We start from the raw sequence: 25,389 nt of genomic DNA on the forward strand, positions 1-25,389 counted from the left end.
ATTAAAACCCTAGTTGATAGTCTTAATGTTCAATCTCTATGTTCTTAGTTATTACATGTCTACTGCATTAGTTAATGTTTATTGCTTCCTTCCGTTTATGTTTTGGTGATTAGAGTGCGAGATAGTGCCAGACCCAACTACCCGATTAGAGTGTTTAGGTTTCCTTTCCGTTTCGTGTGAGTAATACAATTAAAGCCCTGCTAAGCCTTCCGTGTGAGACGACTTGAGTCACCTTACCACCCTAGGACGACCTCGTATAAATTCGAGTCCATCCGCTAGGTGTTTTTGGATGAGTCAAATTTTGGCGCCGTTGCCGGGGAAGGCTTTAGGCATTTGATTGTGTTGCATTTGTTTTCAGTGTTTATTTTGTTTCTTTCTTTTAACTTGGTTATTTTTCTCCCTCCGGTGCGTTTGATTTGTTTGTTCGTGTTGTATATGCAAGGACGCAGAAGCTTGAAGAGAAAGCTTGCACCTTACTACGACAATATTCACCGACCTCGTGAGGTCCTTTTAAGCCTGGAGGAGGAGTCCGAGTCCAGTTCGAGAAACCTTGTGGAATCACAGTCTCGAGAGGAAGACCGTGAAGAGAGAATCACTTCCAACCCCATTCTGGAAGCCGTTGAGGATACGTCTTCATTGCACTCTGAAGGAGAAGAAGAAGCTCGGCCTAATCCTGACCGAGAAACCATGGCGGAACAGAATGTACAGTACATGGGAGATTTCTTCAGGCCGGTTATTGGGAACACTAGCACTTTAGCGATAGTGCTTCCCACGGCGGTCCGGAATTATAATCTGAAGCCCAACGACTCGAACCTGCTGCCGCTCTTTCATGGGATGCCGAGTGAGGACGCCTTACAGTTCATCCGTGACTTCTGCACTCAAGTGCAGACCTTCCCACTGTTGGAGCTCACCGAGGATCAGTTGAGACTCAAGTGCTTACCTTATGCACTCAAGGACCGGGCTAGAACGTGGTTGCTGTCCCTGCCGCCGAACTCTATCACTACATGGGGAGAGGCGTGTGAGAAGTTCATGCTCAAGTACTACCCTAATCACAAGACTCAGGAGATTAGGACCCAAATAATGAACTTCATGCAAGGAGCTGACGAGCCCCTCCACGAGGCTTGGGAGAGATTCCAAGAGCTCCTCCGCCAGTGCCCACAGCACCAGTTAGCACCCGTCATGTTGATGCAGTTCTTCTATGACGGATTGATTCAGACGGCACAGTTTATGGTGGACAGTACAGCAGGGGGCAACATTGCCCGAAAGACAGCTGATGAGCTCAAGGAGATCTTCGACACACTTGCCGCGAGTTCTCAACAAAAGTCGGTTAGAGGAAGGAGGGTTGAAGCGAATGCAGTAGCTCCAAACAATGAGCTTCAGAAGCAGGTAGCAGACTTGATGAGGCAAGTACAGCACCTCACAATGAATAAGGTGGAAGCTCCACCCGTTCGCGCGCCACCAGTAGAAGGTTGTGGCATATGTGGCGAACTTGGCCATGGAATCAACGCGTGCCATCGAATGGGAGAATTCACACCTGAAGGAGAAGCAGAGGTCTATGCTGCTCAGGGCTATCCGGGGAGGCCTCAATTTGAACAGAGGCCCATCTCTAATCAAGGGCAACAAAGCTCCAACTCGGTTTAGAGAAATGAGCAGAATTCGGGATGGAGGAACCAAACTCCTGGCCAAGGGTCGAGATCAAACCAAGGCAATCAGTTCCCCCGACCTCCACAGCAATTGGGGTATCAGAACCAGCAGCAGTTCTACTCATCTCAACAACAGTCGTCATTTCCTCAGCAGCAGCATTACCCTCAACCATATCAGCAACAGCAACCCCCGCAGCAACTCTACCCACCTCAGCAGCACCAACCTCCAGGCCCCTTATTTGAAGATCAGATGCAAGCTTTCATGCAAGCTAGCAAACAGGCGATGGAGGCTCAGAGTGCTACCATCAAGCGTCTCGAGACTACAGTTGGGCAACTAACATGAGCCTTGAATCAGCTGCAGCAAGAACCGCCAACTGGGAAGTTCCCAAACCAGGACCAACAGCCGCATCAAGCTCATGTCGTGGTGGTGATCAAGGAAAATACCCCAATACCCACGGGGAAATGGAGAAGCAAAACCGTGCAAGCAATCAAGGCTACCCAATGCCCCAGTGAGCCACTGCCACCCTTCACTGTTGCATCAGACCAACCACCACCCAAGCAAGGAGATCCAGGTAGCTTTATTTTTTATATTAGTTTAGGTGGGGTTGAAAAGGTTTTGGGAATGCTTGATTTGGGCGCGGCAGTCAATTTGATGCCGCTTGATATTTTTGAGAAATTGGGGAATAAAGAGCTGAAATGCACGAATATTAAGATAGAGCTAGCTGACGGCTCTATTAGCAGCCCACGAGGCCTTGTTGAGGATGTTGAGGTGGTTGTGAGGGGGATTAGTGTTTTGGTTGATTTTGTTGTACTTGATGTGGGAAAAGGGATTAGAGGAGAGAATGGGCATCTCGTGCTGCTTGGCCGACCCTTTATGGCTACCACCCATACTCGCATCGATGTGGGTACGGGAACTGTAAGTACGGTAGGGGCAGGTAGAGCGGTAACATTCTCTGCTTTTGATAAAAAAACCTACTACCCCCACTCGCTTAATTCAAATCTGCTCTTATGTTGAAACATTTGATGCTTTGGATGAGAACTATATTGTGCAGGAATTCCTTAATAAGCTGCAGGAGGAGGACGAGATCGTGGAGGAATTCCTTGCTAACTTGCAGAATGAGGCTGACATTGAGCAGGAATTTCTGGAAAAGCTGCAAGAGGAAGATGATAAAGAGCAAGGCCTTCTGTGCGCTTTGCTATTGGAAGAGAAGCTTGATGAGGTTGGGTCACTCAATTTCGTTGGATGTGTGGATAGAGGGCCATCCCAGGATATGAGCGTGGAGGACTCATTTGGAGGACCCGCAGCTGCAATTCAAGAAGATGTGTTTACAAGGGCGCTAAGGCAGCTGGATCTTCAATCGGATTTTGGCTAAGGGGTTCTCTTAGTCGGGCTGGCGACTTAAAAACTAGCGCTGCATGGGAGGCAACCCATGTTTTCTTGCTTTTTCTTGTTTCGTTTTTCTTTCGTTTTGTTTGTGTTGTGTTTTGTTGCTTCTGTTGTTTGGTGCAGGTTGTTGCGTTGGAGACTGCTTGTTCTATGGATGAGAGAGAGGCAAACATCGTGGGACACTACAGACTCACCACTGGATCGGTATTTAGGGAAGTTTCCTCTTTCACCCCTCTTTTTGTTTGCACTGATGACAGTGCCAGATTTTAAGTGTGGGGGGGGGGTGTTTGTTGGTATTTGTAAATCCTGTGGGTGTCTTCTTGTTGTGTTCTTGGGCTTTCTTGTGTTGGGGCGAATGGTCCCCTTGTCTTGATTTCTTGTTTGTTTTTAAGTGCACCTCGCATGTTGATGGTGGTTCACTAGCGATTCTGGTTTGTGTTTCGAGTGGTTTGTTGTCCTTGTCCTTTGTGATTGATTGGTTCCCAATGTGGTGTAAGTAGTTTAATGTTTGGATGCAACACCCTGATGAGCAACTCTTGATGTGATTTGTCCGATAGAGGCTAGGGGGAGTGTTTTCATTGCAATATCCTAATATCTTTCTCTGTGTTGAAATGTATGGTTGGTTGTTGAGTTTTTGATAGCTCTGGGTCTCTGCTCCTCTGATGGCATCATTATGAGCATGGGAAACCACACGAGAATATTTTGGATCACCTCCAAAAGTTCAATCTCGTGAATTACGGCCTATCTATTAAGAGCGAAAATAACTTGACCAAAAAAAAAAAACAGAGAAGTGAGATGTGAAAAAATGAAAGAATGTGAAAAAGGAACGAGATATGATTGTAAAGGGAATTGCATTAGGAAATTCACCCCTAGCGGAGAATCGGGTCTGATCGGATTGAGTTGTATCACCTTGTTGTTGCATTTTTAAACCTTGACTTTGAACACCTGATTGGGGACATTGATATCTTGAAGGACTTGGTTTGGTTGGTGTTTCACTTGGTGAGAAGAATCGTTTGTGGATTTTCTGTTGATGTTGTGATTGTTGCTTGAGGACAAGCAAGGATTTAAGTGTGGGGGGGTTGTTTACCTCATTTTTGGGTAGTATTTGCGAGTTTTCTGCTATGCATTCGAGCGTGTTTCTTATCGTCTTGCTCTATTTTTCATGTGCTCGATGACTTTTTGGGTGTTCTACTGTCGTGCGCAGGATTCGGGAGTTGTTGAGCGTTTTTGGCATCGTTTCGAGCAATTTTTGGAAACAAGCTCACGGCCGCCGCGGTGCGCGCCGTGCAAATCTGGGAGAAATCAGCGAAGGCAGGCCACGGCGGCGCCGTCCCACGGCGGCCGCCGTCCACGGTGTTGGACCTTTGAATTCCCTGCTCGAAGCGATTCCTCTGGCAGCGGGGAGACTTCCCTGCTCGCCGCGATTCTTCTCCTCGGGGAGACTTCCCTGCTCGCCACGATTCCTCTGCTCGGGGAGACTTCCCTACTCGCCGCGAGATAGTGCCAGACCCAACTACCCGATTAGAGTGTTTAGGTTTCCTTTCCGTTTCGTGTGAGTAATACAATTAAAGCCCTGCTAAGCCTTCCGTGTGAGACGACTTGAGTCACCTTACCGCCCTAGGACGACCTCGAATAAATTCGAGTCCATCCGCTAGGTGTTTTTGGATGAGTCAACTTCCACCAGGTCGAGCTCTGCTCTGTGGAGTTCCGAGTTTTGCTCTGCATTGTAAGTTGTAATGCGATATGACTCCAATCTAGCCTCTGCTGGTATTACTGCATTGGATCCATATACCAGGGTAAAAGGCGCCTCTCCGGTTGCTGTCTTTGGGCTAGTTCGGTAGGCCTAAAGGACAATATCCAACTCCTCGACTCATTTCCCTTTGCTCTGGTTCAGCCGCTTCTTGATTCCCTCGCATATTGATCTGTTTGCCAACTCCACTTGCCCATTTGCTTGCGGGTGAGCCACGGACACGAAACGTTGAGTGATGTCCATTCGGTCACAGAAATCAGCAATCCTCTGCCCTGTGAATTGAGTTCCATTGTCTGATACAATGATTCTAGGGACTCCGAATCTACGACAAATGTTTCGCCATATGAACCGCTCCACTGTCACTTCGTCGATCTTTGCAACAGCCTCAACTTCCATGCACTTCGAAAAGTAGTCCACTGCTACAATGAGAAAACATTTGCCCCCAGGTGCTGTGGGCAACTTCCCCACGATGTCAATGCCCCATTTATCGAATGGGCACGCAGTGTACATGACTCCCATGGTCTCTCCTGGAACATTGATTCTTCCGGCGTGTTTCTGACAAGCTTCGCAGTTGCGGACGAATTCTCTGGCATCTTTGTTGATGTTTGGCCAATAAAACCCTGCCCGAATGATTTTTCGTACAAGATCCCTGAATCCCGTGTGCCCACCACAGCAACCTGCATGAATTTCTTTTAGGGCAAAGTTAGCTTCATCGGGAGATAAGCATTTTAATAAGGGGTGGGTAAAAGATCACTTGTAGAGTTGATCATTGATCCAGCAATAATTCTCGTATCGAGCCCTCTGATTAGATTCTTTATTCAGCCGCTCCCCTGTCTTGAGGAAGTGTATAATTGGGGCCCGCCAATCATCTCGGATTTCTACTGAAAAGACCTGTGAAGCCCCCATTTCCCTGGTGTCACAGAGCAGCGTGATCTCATCGTTCCACGTCTGTTCCACTGCGCTGGCCATTCGCGCTAGTAAGTCTGCCTTTGTATTCTCTTCCCGGGAAATCTGTTCGATTTTAAACTCCATGAACTTTTGCTTCATTTCATTGATCTTGCAATGGTATGCTTTCATTCTAGGTTCTTTGATATGATAGCCCCCAGAGAATTGTTGAGCCACCAACTGGGAATCGGTTCTGATGATGACACACTCGGCCCGTAGCTCTGACAAAATGTGCGCTCCTCTGACCACAGCCTCGTACTCAGCCTCGTTGTTGGACATTTTGCAAGTGAATTTTATGGCGAATTGATACACCTCCGAGCTTGGGGATACTATATACACCCCGATTCCACATCCCTCCTTTGTGACTGACCCAATCACAAAAGCTATCCAGAATTCTTGTACTGGGCGGCGAGTAGTTTCCTGAATGAAGTCCGCGAGGGCCTGCGCTTTGATAGCCGTCCTTGGCTCGTATTCCACGTCATACTGCCCCAATTCCACAGCCCACTTTACCATTCTTCCTGACAAATTCGGTCGCCCCAACACCTGCCTGAAAGGTAAAGCAGTTCGCACCACTACCCGATGTGATAAGAAGTAGGGCCTCAGCTTCCGAGCTGTGACCATAACTGCCAGAGCAGCCTTTTCAATCTCCGAGTAATTCAGTTCGGGGCCCTGAATGATCCTGCTGACAAAGTAGATTGGCCTCTGATGACTCCCCTCTTCTCTGATAAGCACAGAGCTGACTGATTCCTCTCCCACTGCTATGTACAAATACAGGACCTCTCCTGGTACCAGTTTGGTCAGAGTTGGGAGCTCCGCTAAATATGCTTTAAGATCATCAAATGTTGTTCGGGATTCCGCTGTCCACTGAAACTTGGTCCCTTTCCTCAAGATTTTGAAAAATGGCAAACTCCGTTCCGCTGACCGTGAAATGAATCTGCTCAGAGCAGTGATTCGCCCATTCAGAGTCTGCACTTCCTTGATTCCTCTGGGTGGTACCATATCCATGATGGCCTTGACCTTATCTGTGTTAACCTCGATTCCTGCGGGAGTAACTTTGTATCCTAAGAATTTTCCCGTGGTGACCCCAAATGTGCATTTCGCTGGATTGAGCATGAGTCGGTGATTTCTGATGACTGTGAAGACCTCTTCCAAGTCAGAGACATGATCCTCCTTTCTGACACTGCGCACAAGCATGTTGTCCACATAAACTGATATATTCTTTGAAAGTTGTTCTTTGAAAATTTTTTCCATCATTCGTTTGTACGTAGCCCCCACATTCTTCAAGCCGAACGGCATACTCCTCCAACCAAAAACCCCACAGCAGACGGCAAAAGCTATTTTAGCAATATCCCCTCTGTTCATTTTCACTTGATGGTATCCCTAGTATGCATCCATCATTGACAAGAGCGCGCAAATAGAGGTATGGTCATTTGGGCAGGCGGCATTCAAATCTCTGTAATCCATGCACATTCGCCAAGTATTCATTTTCTTTGCCACCATTACGGCGTTCGAAATCCATTCAGGGTATTGTACTTCCTCGATATGACCCGCGTCAAGGAGTCCCTGCACTTGTTCCCTGATTGCTGCGTCTTTCTCAACCCCAAAATGTCTCGTTCTTTGTTTCATTGGTTTGACCTTAGGATCCACATTAAGGCAATGTTCTGCCAACTCTCTGTCTATTCCCTTCAGATCGGCCGTGCTGAAAGCAAATACGTTCGCATTTCTCCGCAGACATCTGATTAGCTCCTCTTTGGTTTGGTCGTTCATGGAAGACCCAATCTTGGTCTAGAAACCCTCTCGCCTGGGAAATAATTCTATCATATTGCACACATCGCTGGTGGAAACCAGTGTGGATTTCTCTGTACTATCCCGATCTTTTAACAATTCCGCCAACTCCTGACGCTCCTCTACCGGAGCAGTGATTTCGCCCACTTTTTCTTTCTTTCGGGTGTCCGATTCCTCTGTTATCCTTTCTCTTTTCTGCCCCGAAGAGTGTGTAAGCATCTGCACATGGCATGCTTTTGACATTTTCTAGTCGCCCCATACTTCTCCCACTCTTCCCCTTCCGATGGGGAATTTCATCTTTAGGTGGAACATGGAGATGACTGCTCTGAACGCTGTTAAGGCAGGGTGGCCGAGTATTACATTATAGGATGGTTTCGGCATGTCCACTACCAAGAATCGTATTACCCTGGTCCTGCTGGCGTCGGCGTTGCCAAGACTTAGCGACAGTTCCACAAACCCTATCGGCATAACCATTTCTCCCCCAAACCCGAATAACGGGGCATTCGTTGGTTCAATGTGGGCTTCGACTCTCATGTTCTGGAGACACTCCAGATATAAAATATTCACTGCACTGCCCGAGTCTATGAAAACACGATGGATAATGCAACCAGCTATGTCAGCGGTGATCACCAGTGCATCGTCATGTGGGTACATAAGCGTTCTCAAATCTTCTGATCCGAAGGTGATGGTTGGCTCCTCTGCTACATCCGTAATCCCCATCGCTTGCTTGGGGTAGTACCCTGATTTTACTGCGCGTACAACTTGTTTCTTGGCCCTATTGGATGTTGGTATCCCATTTCCCCCAAAAATCATGTGTACTTCTCTTCGGTACAGGAAGGGAGGTAGCCGACCCTCTGCTGCCCCTCTGCGGTTGATTTATGCTTAATTTACTCTATTTTTGAGGATTTATACGTGCGTGTTTAAAGATAATCTTCTGGAATTTGGTGCGTTTATGGTGTATTTTATGCTTTGCAGGAGATTTAGGCTCTCGAGATGGAAGAATGCAGTTTTGGATGAATCTGGCGTTTTCCAGAGGAACCGACATCTCCAGAGCAGAGAAATCACCATTGCACTGGAGTCAGAAGAATCAAGTCTCCAGTGCAGAGGAATCGTCAGAGAAATCACTTCGCCAGAGAAGTCGCTAGTCAGAGAAGTCAAGTCCTCAATTTCAGAGGAGTCACCATTCCTCTGAAGTAAGCCAGAGCTGAAGAAGACCAGAGCGGAAGACATTCCGCTGGTGACCCATTCCGCTGACGAAGTACCAGAGATATCACCCGTTCCTCTGGCGAATGCCAGAGAGATCATCATTCCGCTGGCAAACCATTTCTCTGGCGAGGTCAGAGAAATCATCTAATCCTCTGGCGTGACCCGTTACTCTGGTGACATCCATTCCTCTGGCGAGAACTGCGAATTTGGCAAGAGTAGGAGTATTTTCCGGAGCGCGCATCCAGCTGGAGAGTTGCCTTATTTCACACGATTCTATTACCTTTAGAATTCCACTTTGCATGGCAACTTCCATGGTGATCCGAAGGAAATCTGAAATCTATAAATAGGTTCTCTTTTGACCTATTCGAAGAGAGACCACCAAACACCCGAACCCTAGCATTCATACTTTAGTTTTTAGCTTTAGATTTTTATTGTTTTCTAGTTTTCAAGGCTTGGATCAAGATTGAAGATTCAAGCCGCTACTTCAGTTTTTATTCGGTTTTTATACAATTCAGTTTTTACAATTGCGTTCAATTTAATTATGCTTTTGTTTTATTTTGCTATGTCTGGCTAGTTTCTTTTAGCTGATTCTAGGGTTTGTAAATAGTTGATTGAATTTATGTGATTTATTTGTTAATACCTTTGTGCCTTCCAGTTTATGATTCATAATCCTGGTGCTTAATTTCTTGTGAATTATCTGATCAATAGTTTGCATGTTTAGCTATTCGGTTTGAGACCTAGCGGAGATAACTGTTTAGCGGATTCAGGAATGTATGATATGATTTTAACCTTGAGACCTAGCGGAGATAGGTGGATCAGAGGGAGCTATTCTTAGGAGCTATTGGGAGTTAGTAGATTTTCTTGAGACCTAACGGAGATAGATAATTTACTAATCTACGATCGTTGCTGCTCTAGCGAGAGTGATTGATTAATTAAGTGATCTCTCATCATAACTGGATTAAATTGGTACATAGGATTAATAGATTTATTGCATAGATTTAATTAATGAATTTACTACCCTAGGATCAGTTGCTTTTAATATTTGATTTTCTCCTACGTACTTTTATTTTTTATTTGTGTTTTAGTTTAAGATAATTGAATCTTCTACTTTTGTTTACCTGTCTACTATCATAGTCTGTTTAGGAGATAGATAAAGTCGTTTCGTTGTGTCAATCCCTGTGGATACGATATCTGGTTACTATTTCTGTGCTACAATTACACCGTGTTAGTTGCGGTATTTTGTGCTAATAATTTAGTGATCAACTTTTTGGCGCCGTTGCCAGGGACTATTTAGAATTTACTTTAATATTTCTGACTGGACTTAAGTATTATTTCAGGCGTTATAAGCTTATTTTTATTTTCTAGTTTTTAAATTTCTGTTTTTGTTTGTTGTCTCAGGCGTGTATGATCACGAGATCCAAAGGAAAGGAACATCTAGTACCTTTGAACTTGGAAATCGAAGAGACAACCGCGAAAAGAAGAAGCAAGCAATGGCAGAGCAACAGAATAACATGGACCTTGAAACTCTTGTGCGAGCCGTGACACACCTTTAGAGGCAGCTAGACGAAGAGAGAGAGCGCAACCGGGATCCTCCACCAGAGCCACCACTGAATCACATGTATCAGCCTCGAGTTGATCAATTCCAAGGAGGCAGCTGGGGACCAACTGTGCAGGCTAACACGTTCGAGCTGAAGCCGGGATTGATAAACATGGTGTGTAACGACCCGACTTCTCCACGGCAAGAAGAAATAGGAAAATAATTGAAGAACTTAATTAAGCTGAATAAACTTGCCAAATTACTCGTTAAATCGGGTATGCATATCTAAAGAGATAAGATGAAAGGAGATAAAATGAAAGACATTAAGAGATGCTAATCAAATGACAATATTCGAACTCAGGATCGCATACGTTTAGTTTCGTGACTCTGATCATAATCAGTGATAGCTTCATTAAAAGAAATATGGGTTAAAAGTCTAAGCCCAACAAGATAATATTATACCACACAATAGAAATTCTCAATTTAGGGGATGGAGGATGAGGTGACAAGATAGTTATTAGCGGAAGCAAAAGACATCGTGGAACCTTAGCCTCAGCTCAGCCTCGTCTGCACCAACTGATCAACCTGAAAACATTTGAAAATAATTTGGGCTGAGTACTAATGTACTCAGTGGGCACAAGTTTCTGAAATATTTTATGAAGTAATCGAAGCAGTTTATCCAATATCTCAATCATGACTTAGAAGGTTTTAAAACGGAATCCCACTTCTAAGCATGACAAAACTTTTTTCATTAAGTGGCGCGCCATGTACGTTCGATTGTTACTCACTTTCTCCCCCACGTTCACTGATCTCGGGACACACCCAGTCAGATCCAAAAATATGTTATTGATCTCGGGACGCACCCGGTCAGAATCAATAGTCTTAACTGTGCTCCGGATAACCTCCTGTCAAGCACCGTGCTCCGGATAACCTCCTGTCAAGCACCCACCCTTATAACGTTCTAAATCTGTTAGTGCGCGATGGTGATCAACCCATCGAGCCACTAACCCTGTGTACACAATCCTCATTTAGCGTGTTAGGCCAAATGAGGATCTCGATCGATACTTAAGTGAGCCTTAAACAATTACAGAACGCACATAAAAACATTTATATTGGATAAACAGATAATTTTCATGAAATATCAGAGCTTATATAACTCAAGATACATTGTATGTAAAATATAACCCACCTCGAAGTGGAGATTCAGTGCTTGCTCTGCTTGAAGCTCTAATGCCCTTGGTTACTCGAACCTACAAGAAATCTATTCTTAAATAGGTCTCGAGGTGTCATCCTAATTTCTAAGTAAAATGGGAATCGCTAACTATTGATACACTTTGTCCGAATTAAGGAATACGTATTTATTGAGGATCAAAGTTCCAAAAATAACTAATAACTTAATGAAAATTAAATAAATAATGAATTTAAAATTTTTAAAATACTTAGTAATTTAATCAAAATATAAATTTAATCCATGAGGAATTAATAGACTACTTAAGTCTCATTTATAAAATAATAGAGTCCAAAGAATTTAATATAAGAGGCCTGCTTAATTTAAATGAGCCCAGATAAAAATAAATAAAGAGAGCCCAGTCAAAATAATAAAATCGGCCCATTAATAATTAAGTGGGAGCCCAAATTGAAAGTTCAATTAAAAGGGTCAACACCCTAAATGAAAAAAAATCTGAAATTAAAAACATATTTCCTCACTTTCTCTCTCCTCTCAAACGGCTCTCCCCCTCTCCCTCTCTATCTCTCTCTTTCTCCCTCAAAACCACCGCCCTTCTCTCTCTTGGCCGGACGGCCATCGGCTTCTGCCGCCGCCGCTCCAAGTCCGGCGGAATCATCGCCGCAAACCACCTCCGGTCGTCCCTCTCTCACCACCTCCCATCCGCCTCTCTCTCTCTCTCTAAAACTTCTCTTTTTCTTTCTCTCAAAGCCACCGCCTCTTCTCCCTCCACAGATCCGCCGCCGCCGCCTGCTCCAGCCCCGGTGAATCGACGGCAGCCGTGCCTCCTCACGGCCCATCCCCTCTCTCCATCTCTCTCTTGCGTTCTCGACGACAGACGGCCAAGGAAGGAGCACCGCTGCCGCCGCTCGCCTCCCTCGTCCTTTCTCTAGCGTTTCCGGCAGCGGCTTCGGCCGCGCCGCCCCGGCCTCGCCGACGACGCCGCCTTGCTCCGACTCCGTCTGTCTTGGCCGTGGGTGCCCGGCAGCCGCGGCTTTGACAGCTCGACGTCGAGCTCAGACAGCCCGCACTCGTCTTCCTCTCGTCTCTCACACTCAACAAGGCAACGAAAGGAAAAATTCTCAGATTTGGAAAGATTTGATTTTGGTGTTCTATATTTCTGAAAACTTTTAGAAAAACAATATCTCTTGCTTGCTCCTATTCAGAAATGTAAGAAAAATATGCACTTGATTTCTGTTCTTGCTTTTGTTCTTCGTTCATTTGAATAATCGTGAAATGAAATAAAGTAATAATGTAGAGGTGTTTTTGGGAGTCATATGTCTGTTCTTCTGTCAAAGTCTAGGAATTTGAGCAAAGAAAAATGATTTGGGGAGAAGATGAACCTGGTGCAGAGTTCTTAACTCTTGAATATGTTGCTGCGTTTCTTTAGGCTTTTCTTGATTTACTGAATATGATCTGAAATGAACTGCTTCGCAGCTGCAGAGATGGGAGCATGTGGATGGAAAATATTTGTGGGTGAAGGGTATACTTAAATGGAGGTGGAGGGGGTTGCTTATAGGCTGAATTGCCAAGATTTAGAGACAAAGTATAAGATTTGATACTGCAGAATTTTTGGGAAAGAGGGAAGATTTGATACAGCAGAATTTTTGGAAAATGGAGAATGTTTCAATTCACAAACTGCTACACACACGTTCCAGTTTCTCCTATTGATCTCCTAATCTTGGGCTATTAATGAGTTCACAAATTTTGGACTGCAAGCCCATAAAAATAAATGTATAAATATATAATTAAATACATAAATAAATAATAGATAAAATGGAAAATGCTTGAAAATATTTCACGTATACATTAGCAACGAGCTCAAGGTCTTTGATCGATAAAATAGTAATGAACTACAATTTATGAAATTTCTTTGAAGTATTATAAGTTACATATAAAAAAAATCGGACGTGTATCAATAGTATACTACTTTAAGGGTTTCTTATATTCCTCATGAAAAAGTCGGGGTGCTACATACCACCCTCCTTAAAAAAAATTTCGTCCTCGAAATTTACAAGCCGTAGCAATCTAACTCGGGGTATTGAGCTTACAACTTTTCTTCTAGTTCTCACTTCGCTTTTTCTACAACATGGTGGTGCCAAAGTACTAACCAAGGGATTTTGCTCGTTTCTTAAAACTTGGATCTTTCGATCAAGCATCGGGATTAGCTTATCTCCATAGTTCAGGTGTTAGGCTAGAACTACTTCATCCTATTTTACTACGCGCTTTGGATCAAACACGTACTTTCTTAATTGTGAAACATGAAACACATCGTGCACATCCAAATTGCTGGGTGGTAGTGCCCACATATAAGCTATGGGTCCCACTCTACCTAGGGTCTCGAAAGGTCCTACATAGCGGGGTCGCAATTTATCTCTACTTCTAAAACGAATAATTCTTTTTGTGGAAAATTTTGAGAAAGAGTCGATCCTCAACATCGAATTCTAATTCAGTGCATCGTGTATCGACATCTGACTTTTGTCTATCTTGTGCTTCTTTTATCTTCTGCTTAATCTAGTCGACTTTCTCAATCATCTGTTGAACTAGTTGTGATCCCAACAATTTTTGCTCACCTGCTTCTTCCCAAATAAAGTGGTAATCTGCATTCACGTCCATGTAGCGCTTCGTAAGGTCATTCCAATCGTTGACTAGTAGCTGTCATCATAGGTGAACTCCATGAAAGGCAGCAGGTCCTCACAATTTCCTCATTTCTCTGCAACAATTGCTCGAAGCACCTCTTCCAATAATTGGATTGTTCATTCAGATTGACCGTTTGTTTGGTGGTGGTAAGTTATGCTAAAGTTTATCTTGGTGCCCATGGTTTCTCGTAAGTTTCTCCAGAATCTAACTGTGAATCTGGAATCACGATCAGATTTGATTGACTCAGGTACATCACCAAGACGCACAATTTCTTTAACCTATAGCTCCGCAAGCTTCTCCAATCCGAAAGTCATTTGTATGGGGAGGAAATGTGCCGAACTTGATAGGCGATTCACGATCACCCAAATGATGGTGTCTCTATGCGTTGATCTGGGTAAGCTCACCACAAATCCTATATTGATATGCTCTCATTTTCATTCCGGAATTGACAACCGTTGCAGTGTTTTGTAGGGTTTTTGGCGCAGAGCTTTGATTTGCTGGCATGCAAGACATCGTTCCACGAACATAAATATACCTCTCTTCATTCCTTTCAACTGGAACGTTTTTCTTCAAGTCTCGATACATTTTCGTGCTTCCTGGGTGGGTTGTAAACGGCGTGTCGTGTGTTTCACTCATGATTTCACTCTTCAGCTCTTCTTTGCGTGGCACACACAATCTTTCACCAACCATTAACGCATTATCCTTATCTTCGGTGAATCCTTTAGTTTCACTTATTCTTGCAACGAGACGAATCTTCTCCAAGAACCCATCTTCCTTTTGTTCTTGCACAATTCTTTCGCTCAAATCAGGTTTAGCTATTAGTGCAGTTACACAACCTGATATTGCATCTGATGATTAGCAATTTCTAAATTGAGTAAGGCGAAGTCACGGTTCAGTTCCCTCTGTTGGGTGGTGAAATACCCTAACTTGGCTCTCGTCTTTCGATTTAAGGAGCCAGCTACTACATTCGCCTTTCCTAGGTGGTAACTGATGGTGCAATCGTAATCCTTTACTAATTCGAGCCATCTTCGTTATCTCATGTTCAAAATCCATTTTGCTCGAAGAGGTACTTCAATTCTTATGATCTGTGAAGATCACACACTTAACTCCATAGAAGTAGTGTCTCCAAATCTTCAGCTTGTACATGACGGCCGTGAGCTCTAAGTCATGAGTCGGGTAGTTCAGCTCATGGGGCTTCAGTTGACGAGACGCGTACGCTATCACTTTCTAATTTTGCATCAACACGCAACCTAGTCCTAGCTTTGAGGCATAATGCCAACACCACAAATCCTTCATTTTCTTCTGGTATTGCTAACACTGGGGCAGTAGTCAGCCTTGTCTTGAGTTCCTAAAAATTTTGTTCACAAACTTCGGACCAAAAGTATTTGATTCTCTTTCTCAAAAGCTAAGTCATTGGCCCAGCCAATTTTTAAGAATCCCTCAATTAATCTTTAGTAGTAGCCCGCTAGATCGAGGAAACTTCTGATCTCATTAACGTTTGATGGTGCCTTTCATTCCCTGACTGCTTCGACCTTGGCAGGGTCCACTTTGATTCCTTTAGTCGACATGATGTGACTGAGAAACATCACTTCTCCTAACCAAAACTCACGCTTGCTGAATTTGGCGGGTAGTCTCTCATCCCGCAACGTCTCGAGTACGATGCGCAAGTGTTCTTCGTGTTGTTCTTCAGTCTTAGAGTAGATGGGAATGCCCTCAATGAACACTAAGGCGAAACTATCGAGATACTGATGGGACACTCTATTTATTAGGTCCATGAAAACGACTGGGGCATTTGTTAATCTAAAAGCATCACTGTGAACTTGTAATGTCCGTAACGCGTTCGAAATGCTATCTTTGGAAAGTCTCCCCTTTTTATTTTGAGTTGATGGTAACCAGGGCTTAGCCCACTCTTAGAAAAGACACCGACTCCCTTCAACTTATCAAACAGGTTGTCGATCCTCGAAAAAGGATATCTATTCTTTATTGCAAGCATGTTTATTTCGCTATAATCGATACACATTCTTGGCGAACCATCTTTCTTCTTAACGAATAGGACCGATGTTTCCCCACGGTGGTACGCTAGGCTGTATGAAACCTAGGTCCAGCAATCCTTGCAGACGCACTTTTAAATTCTCTGGTGGGGCCATTCTATACGACGTCTTCGACACTAGAGCTGCTTGAGGTTCTAGGTCAATTGTAAATTCTAGTTGTCGGTCTAGTGGCAAACCGAGCAATTCTTCAGGAAAAACATCTTTGAAATCTCGAACAACTGGAACTTCTTCGGTCGTTTTCCTCTGATTCTAGTTTTCCTGTCAAATTGACTAAGAAAGTCTAATATTTCCATTTCCTCATTAGCTTGGTAGCAATGACTCAATCGTGAGAGCTCTGCTCAGTGTTTGTGCATAAGTGAGACCTCCCTGACTTGCTAGGGAATTCGATATCTCATGGCCCAGTCCGTTCCTGAACTTCTCCGCGCATTTCTCATCAGTATCCAATAGGAGTGGAGCATATCGTGACAGTTGGTCGAAAGTCCTGTCATACTCAGTCACCGTTCCAGCCTTCTGCCTCACGTTCCAGAACTCGTTTTGTTTTCTCTGTCGGTAACATTCCGGTGTGCACCTCTCATATAACTCTGCCAAAAGTAATCCCCGGTGAAATTCTCCCATTGCTTTGATCCCCTTCTCGGCACTCATAGGGTCGCCAAAACCGTCAAACCTAGGTGACTTCTCTTCGCAGAATCCTTCCACTACTAAACGATCTGGTGCTACTTGTGGTGCACATCAGGGGAAATTCCTCGTCGTCGTCCACGCTCTCTTATTGCCATATCCATTGTGTGGTTAAAGGTTCGATTGGTTATACGTCCTAACAGTACCGTATGTGAATCAATCATAAAATCGACGTGTTATGAGAAAGCAATTTGAACAACACGCACCAGGTATGAATAAATTACTTATATATCTGCCTCAAAGGAGGACTTCTATAATATTCAAAATAATAATAATGTATCTCAAAGGGGTTATTTTGATTAACACGATTGAACAATGTCGGGTCTAAATTAATCATAATAACTAGGCGTGTTATGAGGAAGGAATTTTGAACAACACGCGTTAAAGTACAAACAAACTACTTATGTATCATATGCCTCAAAAGAAGACTTTCAATATAATGAATACAATAGTATACTCCAAGTGTTTCTTTGGAATACATTAAGCATAATATGAGAATTTATTAAAAGAATTGAGGCTTTAGGTAGGGTCTGAGTTAGATGTAGAAGAGTTCGACCTTACAATCAAAATGATTGGTGATTATGTCAAAAGAAACGTGATTCCACACAACTGGTACCACCACTAATCTAATAACATATGCAGACAATTGCTCTCTCGTAAATTTCTTGTGATAGCTTCCTCAATATTGTTCTTATGATCTTCTTACGCTGTCAATGGCCTCGGCTTGGTGCTCTTGGTCAGCGGCGGAAAATTGTTGATCACAATTCTTGGGCATGTGTTGGTTGTCCCTATATTCCATTCATTTGAAAGGTGCCGCACGAGCCTCGTTGATGATTCGATATCTAATACTATTCCATTGCGCGCATCTATTCAAAACATGAAAATCTCCCAAAATTCTTTGAAGAAAACATCTAGGTTCTTGATGTAGTCATGGAACTTCTCTTCATATTGTTCTTGCAAGTACATTGGAGTTTAAAGCTTGCAGAATTTCTCGCCTTGTTTGTCCGTCTAAAAAGAAAGATCAATGACATTCAAACAGAAATAGCGCAAGGCTAGATCTAACCAAGTTTCTCTATTCTATAAGCATCATAGGTATTCTGAAAGCATTCTATGTTCATCAAGGTTCTATTCTTCGTCCTTCTAAAGTCTCTAGGCAAAGGTATAGTTCATATGGATTGAAATCCTATCATAGCATTAACTAGAGCACCTCTAACTATGAGGCAAAGCATACTCTTATAAGTTCATAACTTTGTTGACTATTGAGTCAACCTACTTATAACTATAAGGTCAAAAAGGTCATGAATAACCGAGGTAAACAAATAAGGTCACTTATGCCATCTGAAATATTACTCAACATGCATGAAGTTAAAAATCATAACATATCTTTAATCATAAATGATTCATAGAATCAAAACATAAACAACAAATCTTTTCTCTTTCAAACATGCTTATTTGAGCTCAAAGAGACTCGTCATAATATACTTATTCTGAAAATAGATCATGTGGGCTCGGAGAGTCCCATCATGATTACATACTTTGCTTCTTGTAAGGACTCGTTGGTCCAAAAATCGCACTTTTCTTTCTTTGCATAAAAATTATCTCCTTGCATATGTGGAATCATTCAAGCACTTCACAAGATAATCTTTTGCGCGCACTTTCTTGGAACAAAACCATTTATTTGAAAATTTTTGAAAACGTACCTTTGTTGATCAAGCAGTGAGACGGTGAGCTGAGGGTTGCAGGAACGCTTAGAAGTCTAGAGGTACTATTCTAGACTCGGAATAATTCAATTAGCGATAATCAGAGACACGAAAGAAAACTTATGCTCTGATACCACTTGTAACGACCCGACTTCTCCACGGCAAGAAGAAATAGGAAAATAATTGAAGAACTTAATTAAGCTGAATAAACTTGCCAAATTACTCGTTAAATCGGGTATGCATATCTAAAGAGATAAGATGAAAGGAGATAAAATGAAAGACATTAAGAGATGCTAATCAAATGACAATATTCGAACTCAGGATCGCATACGTTTAGTTTCGTGACTCTGATCATAATCAGTGATAGCTTCATTAAAAGAAATATGGGTTAAAAGTCTAAGCCCAACAAGATAATATTATACCACACAATAGAAATTCTCAATTTAGGGGATGGAGGATGAGGTGACAAGATAGTTATTAGCGGAAGCAAAAGACATCGTGGAACCTTAGCCTCAGCTCAGCCTCGTCTGCACCAACTGATCAACCTGAAAACATTTGAAAATAATTTGGGCTGAGTACTAATGTACTCAGTGGGCACAAGTTTCTGAAATATTTTATGAAGTAATCGAAGCAGTTTATCCAATATCTCAATCATGACTTAGAAGGTTTTAAAACGAAATCCCACTTCTAAGCATGACAAAACTTTTTTTCATTAAGTGGCGCGCCATGTACGTTCGATTGTTACTCACTTTCTCCCCCACGTTCACTGATCTCGGGACACACCCAGTCAGATCCAAAAATATGTTATTGATCTCGGGACGCACCCGGTCAGAATCAATAGTCTTAACTGTGCTCCGGATAACCTCCTGTCAAGCACCGTGCTCCGGATAACCTCCTGTCAAGCACCCACCCTTATAACGTTCTAAATCTGTTAGTGCGCGATGGTGATCAACCCATCGAGCCACTAACCCTGTGTACACAATCCTCATTTAGCGTGTTAGGCCAAATGAGGATCTCGATCGATACTTAAGTGAGCCTTAAACAATTACAGAACGCACATAAAAACATTTATATTGGATAAACAGATAATTTTCATGAAATATCAGAGCTTATATAACTCAAGATACATTGTATGTAAAATATAACCCACCTCGAAGTGGAGATTCAGTGCTTGCTCTGCTTGAAGCTCTAATGCCCTTGGTTACTCGAACCTACAAGAAATCTATTCTTAAATAGGTCTCGAGGTGTCATCCTAATTTCTAAGTAAAATGGGAATCGCTAACTATTGATACACTTTGTCCGAATTAAGGAATACGTATTTATTGAGGATCAAAGTTCCAAAAATAACTAATAACTTAATGAAAATTAAATAAATAATGAATTTAAAATTTTTAAAATACTTAGTAATTTAATCAAAATATAAATTTAATCCATGAGGAATTAATAGACTACTTAAGTCTCATTTATAAAATAATAGAGTCCAAAGAATTTAATATAAGAGGCCTGCTTAATTTAAATGAGCCCAGATAAAAATAAATAAAGAGAGCCCAGTCAAAATAATAAAATCGGCCCATTAATAATTAAGTGGGAGCCCAAATTGAAAGTTCAATTAAAAGGGTCAACACCCTAAATGAAAAAAAATCTGAAATTAAAAACATATTTCCTCACTTTCTCTCTCCTCTCAAACGGCTCTCCCCCTCTCCCTCTCTATCTCTCTCTTTCTCCCTCAAAACCACCGCCCTTCTCTCTCTTGGCCGGACGGCCATCGGCTTCTGCCGCCGCCGCTCCAAGTCCGGCGGAATCATCGCCGCAAACCACCTCCGGTCGTCCCTCTCTCACCACCTCCCATCCGCCTCTCTCTCTCTCTCTAAAACTTCTCTTTTTCTTTCTCTCAAAGCCACCGCCTCTTCTCCCTCCACAGATCCGCCGCCGCCGCCTGCTCCAGCCCCGGTGAATCGACGGCAGCCGTGCCTCCTCACGGCCCATCCCCTCTCTCCATCTCTCTCTTGCGTTCTCGACGACAGACGGCCAAGGAAGGAGCACCGCTGCCGCCGCTCGCCTCCCTCGTCCTTTCTCTAGCGTTTCCGGCAGCGGCTTCGGCCGCGCCGCCCCGGCCTCGCCGACGACGCCGCCTTGCTCCGACTCCGTCTGTCTTGGCCGTGGGTGCCCGGCGGGCTGCTACAACGCATGCAGCGCCGGCAGCCGTGGCTTTGACAGCTCGACGTCGAGCTCAGACAGCCCGCACTCGTCTTCCTCTCGTCTCTCACACTCAACAAGGCAACGAAAGGAAAAATTCTCAGATTTGGAAAGATTTGATTTTGGTGTTCTATATTTCTGAAAACTTTTAGAAAAACAATATCTCTTGCTTGCTCCTATTCAGAAATGTAAGAAAAATATGCACTTGATTTCTGTTCTTGCTTTTGTTCTTCGTTCATTTGAATAATCGTGAAATGAAATAAAGTAATAATGTAGAGGTGTTTTTGGGAGTCATATGTCTGTTCTTCTGTCAAAGTCTAGGAATTTGAGCAAAGAAAAATGATTTGGGGAGAAGATGAACCTGGTGCAGAGTTCTTAACTCTTGAATATGTTGCTGCGTTTCTTTAGGCTTTTCTTGATTTACTGAATATGATCTGAAATGAACTGCTTCGCAGCTGCAGAGATGGGAGCATGTGGATGGAAAATATTTGTGGGTGAAGGGTATACTTAAATGGAGGTGGAGGGGGTTGCTTATAGGCTGAATTGCCAAGATTTAGAGACAAAGTATAAGATTTGATACTGCAGAATTTTTGGGAAAGAGGGAAGATTTGATACAGCAGAATTTTTGGAAAATGGAGAATGTTTCAATTCACAAACTGCTACACACACGTTCCAGTTTCTCCTATTGATCTCCTAATCTTGGGCTATTAATGAGTTCACAAATTTTGGACTGCAAGCCCATAAAAATAAATGTATAAATATATAATTAAATACATAAATAAATAATAGATAAAATGGAAAATGCTTGAAAATATTTCACGTATACATTAGCAACGAGCTCAAGGTCTTTGATCGATAAAATAGTAATGAACTACAATTTATGAAATTTCTTTGAAGTATTATAAGTTACATATAAAAAAAATCGGACGTGTATCAATAGTATACTACTTTAAGGGTTTCTTATATTCCTCATGAAAAAGTCGGGGTGCTACATGGTGCAAGCTGAACAGTTTAGTGGAATGGCTGATGAAAATCCGCATGTTCACATCACTCAGTTTCTAGATATCTGCGACACTATTAAGCAGAATGGAGTGCCACCAGATGCCATCAGAATGAAGATGTTTGGATTCTCTCTCAGAGATAGAGCAAAGGAGTGGTTCAAGAGTTTGGACAGAGGTGCTATTACTGGATGGGAGGATTTGTGTAGAGCTTTCCTGGCAAAATACTTTCCTGCTTCTAAAGCTCAAAAAATCATTGCAGAGATTTCTCACTTTTCCCAGCTAGGAGATGAGACCATTCATGATGCTTGGGAAAGATTTCGTGAGCTGCTCAGGAAATGCCCACAACATGGTTTCACGGAGGATCAGCAAATCATTCACTTTTATAATGGTTTGACTGGTCTGACAAAAAGTATGGTAGATGCCACTGCAGGTGGATGTCTTCTCCATAGAAATACAAAGGAGGCTTATCGTGTGATAGAAGAGATGGCCTCCAACAGTTATCAATGGCCGAATGACAGAAATTCCACGAGAAGAATTGCAGCTGTGAATGAGGAGAGAGATGATTTTAAGGAGAAATATGAAGCTCTTCAAAAGCAATATGAGTTGGAGAGAAAAGCACTGCTGGCCAAAATCCCTCAGCAGCCGATTTTATCCGATGTGGCACAGTCTGAAGATGCTAATTTTGTCCAGCGGCAGTACCAATTCCATAGGCCAAACTATCAGGGACATCAGGGTGGAAATCCCCCGTATCATCCAAATAATAGGAATCATCCTAATTTTTCCTATTCAAATCCCAACAATGCTTTGCAACCTCCACCAGGATTTTCTGTTTCCAGTGGGGGAGTAATCAATGAGCCAAAGAAAGATTCAATGGAGGAAATGATGAAGCAAGTATTGGTGAAGGTCACCGGGATGGAGGCAGACTCGGCAAACTTGGGAACCAAAATGTTCAGCATGGAGCAAAATGTGTCAGCACTGTCCAAGCAAGTGCAAATATTGGAGACTCAAATTGGTCAGATTGCCAACCAAGCAGTCGCGCAGCACAAGTCGGGCCAATTCCCGAGCAACACTACTGTCAATCCAAAAGGCCAATGCAATGCTATTTTCGATGGCACTCTGTCTCCAAAAGACAGGAGGATGAGCAAGGAGAACGAACAACCAAGTGAGGAACCATACAAATCTCCTACTCCACTTAGGGAGTACATCCCAAAAGCTCCATTCCCCCGTAGTCTGCCGAAGAGGGAGGTACATGAAGAGCAATGTGCTGTGAAGCCAAGCAAAAAGTGTAACGCAATTCAATTCAGAATCAGGCCAGAGCAGCGAGATCGGCCAGAGCCAGAGCAGCGAGATCGGCCAGAGCAGCGGGACGGCAAGGATGCCAAGGAAATCAAGCTGGAGATCCCCCATTGCAAGAATGAGAAAAAAGTTGCCAATCCCGAGGAGACAGAGCATAGACGCATAGTGGATGAGCTAGAGAGGCTACTTGAATAATCAGATCGGCGTGCACAGCCTCAAGATATCAGAGCAGCGAAGCAAAGCTCAGTGCTCAACAGTCAGAGCAGAGAAATCAACCATTTCTCTGCCAATATCCGTTCCTCTGCCAATGATAAAGAAGAAAAGGCAATTGTTCACACCAAGAAGATGGGGGATGAGGATAAGAAAATCTCGCAGGCAAGAGCTGTGTGCACTGAGCTGCCAATGAAGCTACTATCGAAGAAGAAAGATCCGGGTAGCTTCACCATTGAGTGCGAGATTGGAGGAAAGCTCTTTTCAAGGCTCTTTGCGATTTAGGAGCTAGTATCAATGTGATGCCCATCTCTGTTTTCAAGCGGTTGGGAATTGGAGATCTCAAGCCGACCTTGATGGAGATTCAAATGGCGGATAGATCAAGAGTAAAGCCGAGAGGAAAGCTCAAAGACATCTTTGTGAAGGTTGACAAGCTCGTCTTCCCTACGGATTTCTTGGTCCTCGATATTCCTGAAGATGCAAATCCACCGTTGATTCTTGGTCGATCATTCTTAGCTACGGGAAGAGCTATGATAGATGTGCCAAATGGAAGTGTCGTCTTTCACGCAGCCGATGAGCATGGGTATTCTACCTCTGTTCGTGTAAAGCGTTCTGTCACGCCCGCTGTGTTTGATGTTCATTGAGATCATGAGGTATCGTCGAGCTCTAGACGTTAAATTAAGCACTTATTGGGAGGTAACCTAATTGTTTTTCTTTGTTTTGTTTTCCTTTCTTTCTGTATCGTTTTGTTTCGTTTTGTTTTTCTTTGTTTCTTTGTTTAGTTTGGGGCAGGTGTTTCTCTGCCAGATTTCTGGTGATCTTCATGTTTCAGTGCAGCCACTCTTTACTCTGCCCAAGGCCGCAAACCTCCTTTTTCGCCACCTCTCACGATGGTTTAGCTTTTCATTGCCGATAATCAGGGATGTTTTCTACACTCTTCGTATTTCTTTTATGCCCTGAGGACATGGCATGCTTTAAGTGTGGGGGAGTGGTGTTTTGTTGCTTATATTTTTCAAAAATTGGGCGAAATTGATTTTTCTATGCTTAGTTTTTGGTCTCGAATCTGGCTAATTTTTATGAATTTGTGGAAGAGAAGATGGTTTTCGATGTGAATTTTGGGTTTGTGAATGAATGGAGGATATTCTTGTTTTACTTTTGATATATGTTTCTTGTTTGTGCAAAGAATTATGAGTTTTGTTGCAACACTTTTGTAAGTTAGTAAAACGTGATTTGTCCGGTAGATGCTAGAAGGAGTGTTGTCATTGTGATTGCCTACGATCATATCTTATCTGTGAAATGTGAAAAATGTTGGACGAATTGCCAACTTCAAAATTGCCAGCTCTGAAACATCTGGCCTGTTCTGAAATGTGATAGCTCTGAGTCTCTGCTCCTCTAGTTTAACTATGAGCATGGGAAACCACGTGAAAAGACTTTGGATTACATTCAAATGGTTTTATTTCATAAATTATGGCTCAACTGTCGAAATCTCAAGCACACAAAGTGTGAAAAAATGGTGATATTGATTATAAAGGCGGTCACATTAGGGAATTCACTTCTAGCGGAGAATTGGGTCTGATCGAATTACTCGCATTACTCTTTTGTTGCTTCATAAACTTTGAGTTACTTGCATGACCGAGAGATGTGTGTTGACTGTAAAGTTTTGAATTGACTTTGTGAATGTTTGATTGGAAATTTACATTGTTGAAATCAATTTCTTCCTAGGATTCATATAGATTTTGCTTGAGGACAAGCAAAAGGCTAAGTGTGGGGGAGTTGATTTATGCTTAATTTACTCTATTTTTGAGGGTTTATACGTGCGTGTTTAAAGATAATCTTCTGGAATTTGGTGCGTTTATGGTGTATTTTATGCTTTGCAGGAGATTTAGGCTCTCGAGATGGAAGAATGCAGTTTTGGATGAATCTGGCGTTTTCCAGAGGAACCGACATCTCCAGAGCAGAGAAATCACCATTGCACTGGAGTCAAAGGAATCAAGTCTCCAGTGCAGAGGAATCGTCAGAGAAATCACTTCGCCAGAGAAGTCGCTAGTCAGAGAAGTCAAGTCCTCAATTTCAGAGGAGTCACCATTCCTCTGAAGTAAGCCAGAGCTGAAGAAGACCAGAGCGGAAGACATTCCGCTGGTG

General features: G+C 43.0%; 1 long non-coding RNA gene and 1 other non-coding gene across 2 annotated transcripts; both read right to left on the bottom strand.

Annotated features, from left to right (window-relative positions):
* Positions 1-10,552: 10,552 nt before the first annotated feature.
* LOC131012199 (uncharacterized) lies at positions 10,553-21,604 on the bottom strand. The gene is made up of 5 exons (XR_009097232.1): positions 21,102-21,604; positions 19,695-19,755; positions 12,822-19,089; positions 11,443-11,503; positions 10,553-10,838 (listed from the first exon to the last, which is right to left on the bottom strand). It is a non-coding gene; the product is annotated as an uncharacterized LOC131012199 (long non-coding RNA).
* Positions 21,605-21,987: 383 nt separating this feature from the next.
* Positions 21,988-22,094, bottom strand: LOC131013788 (small nucleolar RNA R71). Its single transcript, XR_009097869.1, has one exon. It is a non-coding gene; the product is annotated as a small nucleolar RNA R71 (small nucleolar RNA).
* Between the last annotated feature and the right edge of the window lie 3,295 nt (positions 22,095-25,389).

The sequence above is a fragment of the Salvia miltiorrhiza genome, chromosome 2, assembly GCF_028751815.1.
Source record: "Salvia miltiorrhiza cultivar Shanhuang (shh) chromosome 2, IMPLAD_Smil_shh, whole genome shotgun sequence".
Classification (NCBI taxonomy): Eukaryota; Viridiplantae; Streptophyta; class Magnoliopsida; order Lamiales; family Lamiaceae; genus Salvia; species Salvia miltiorrhiza.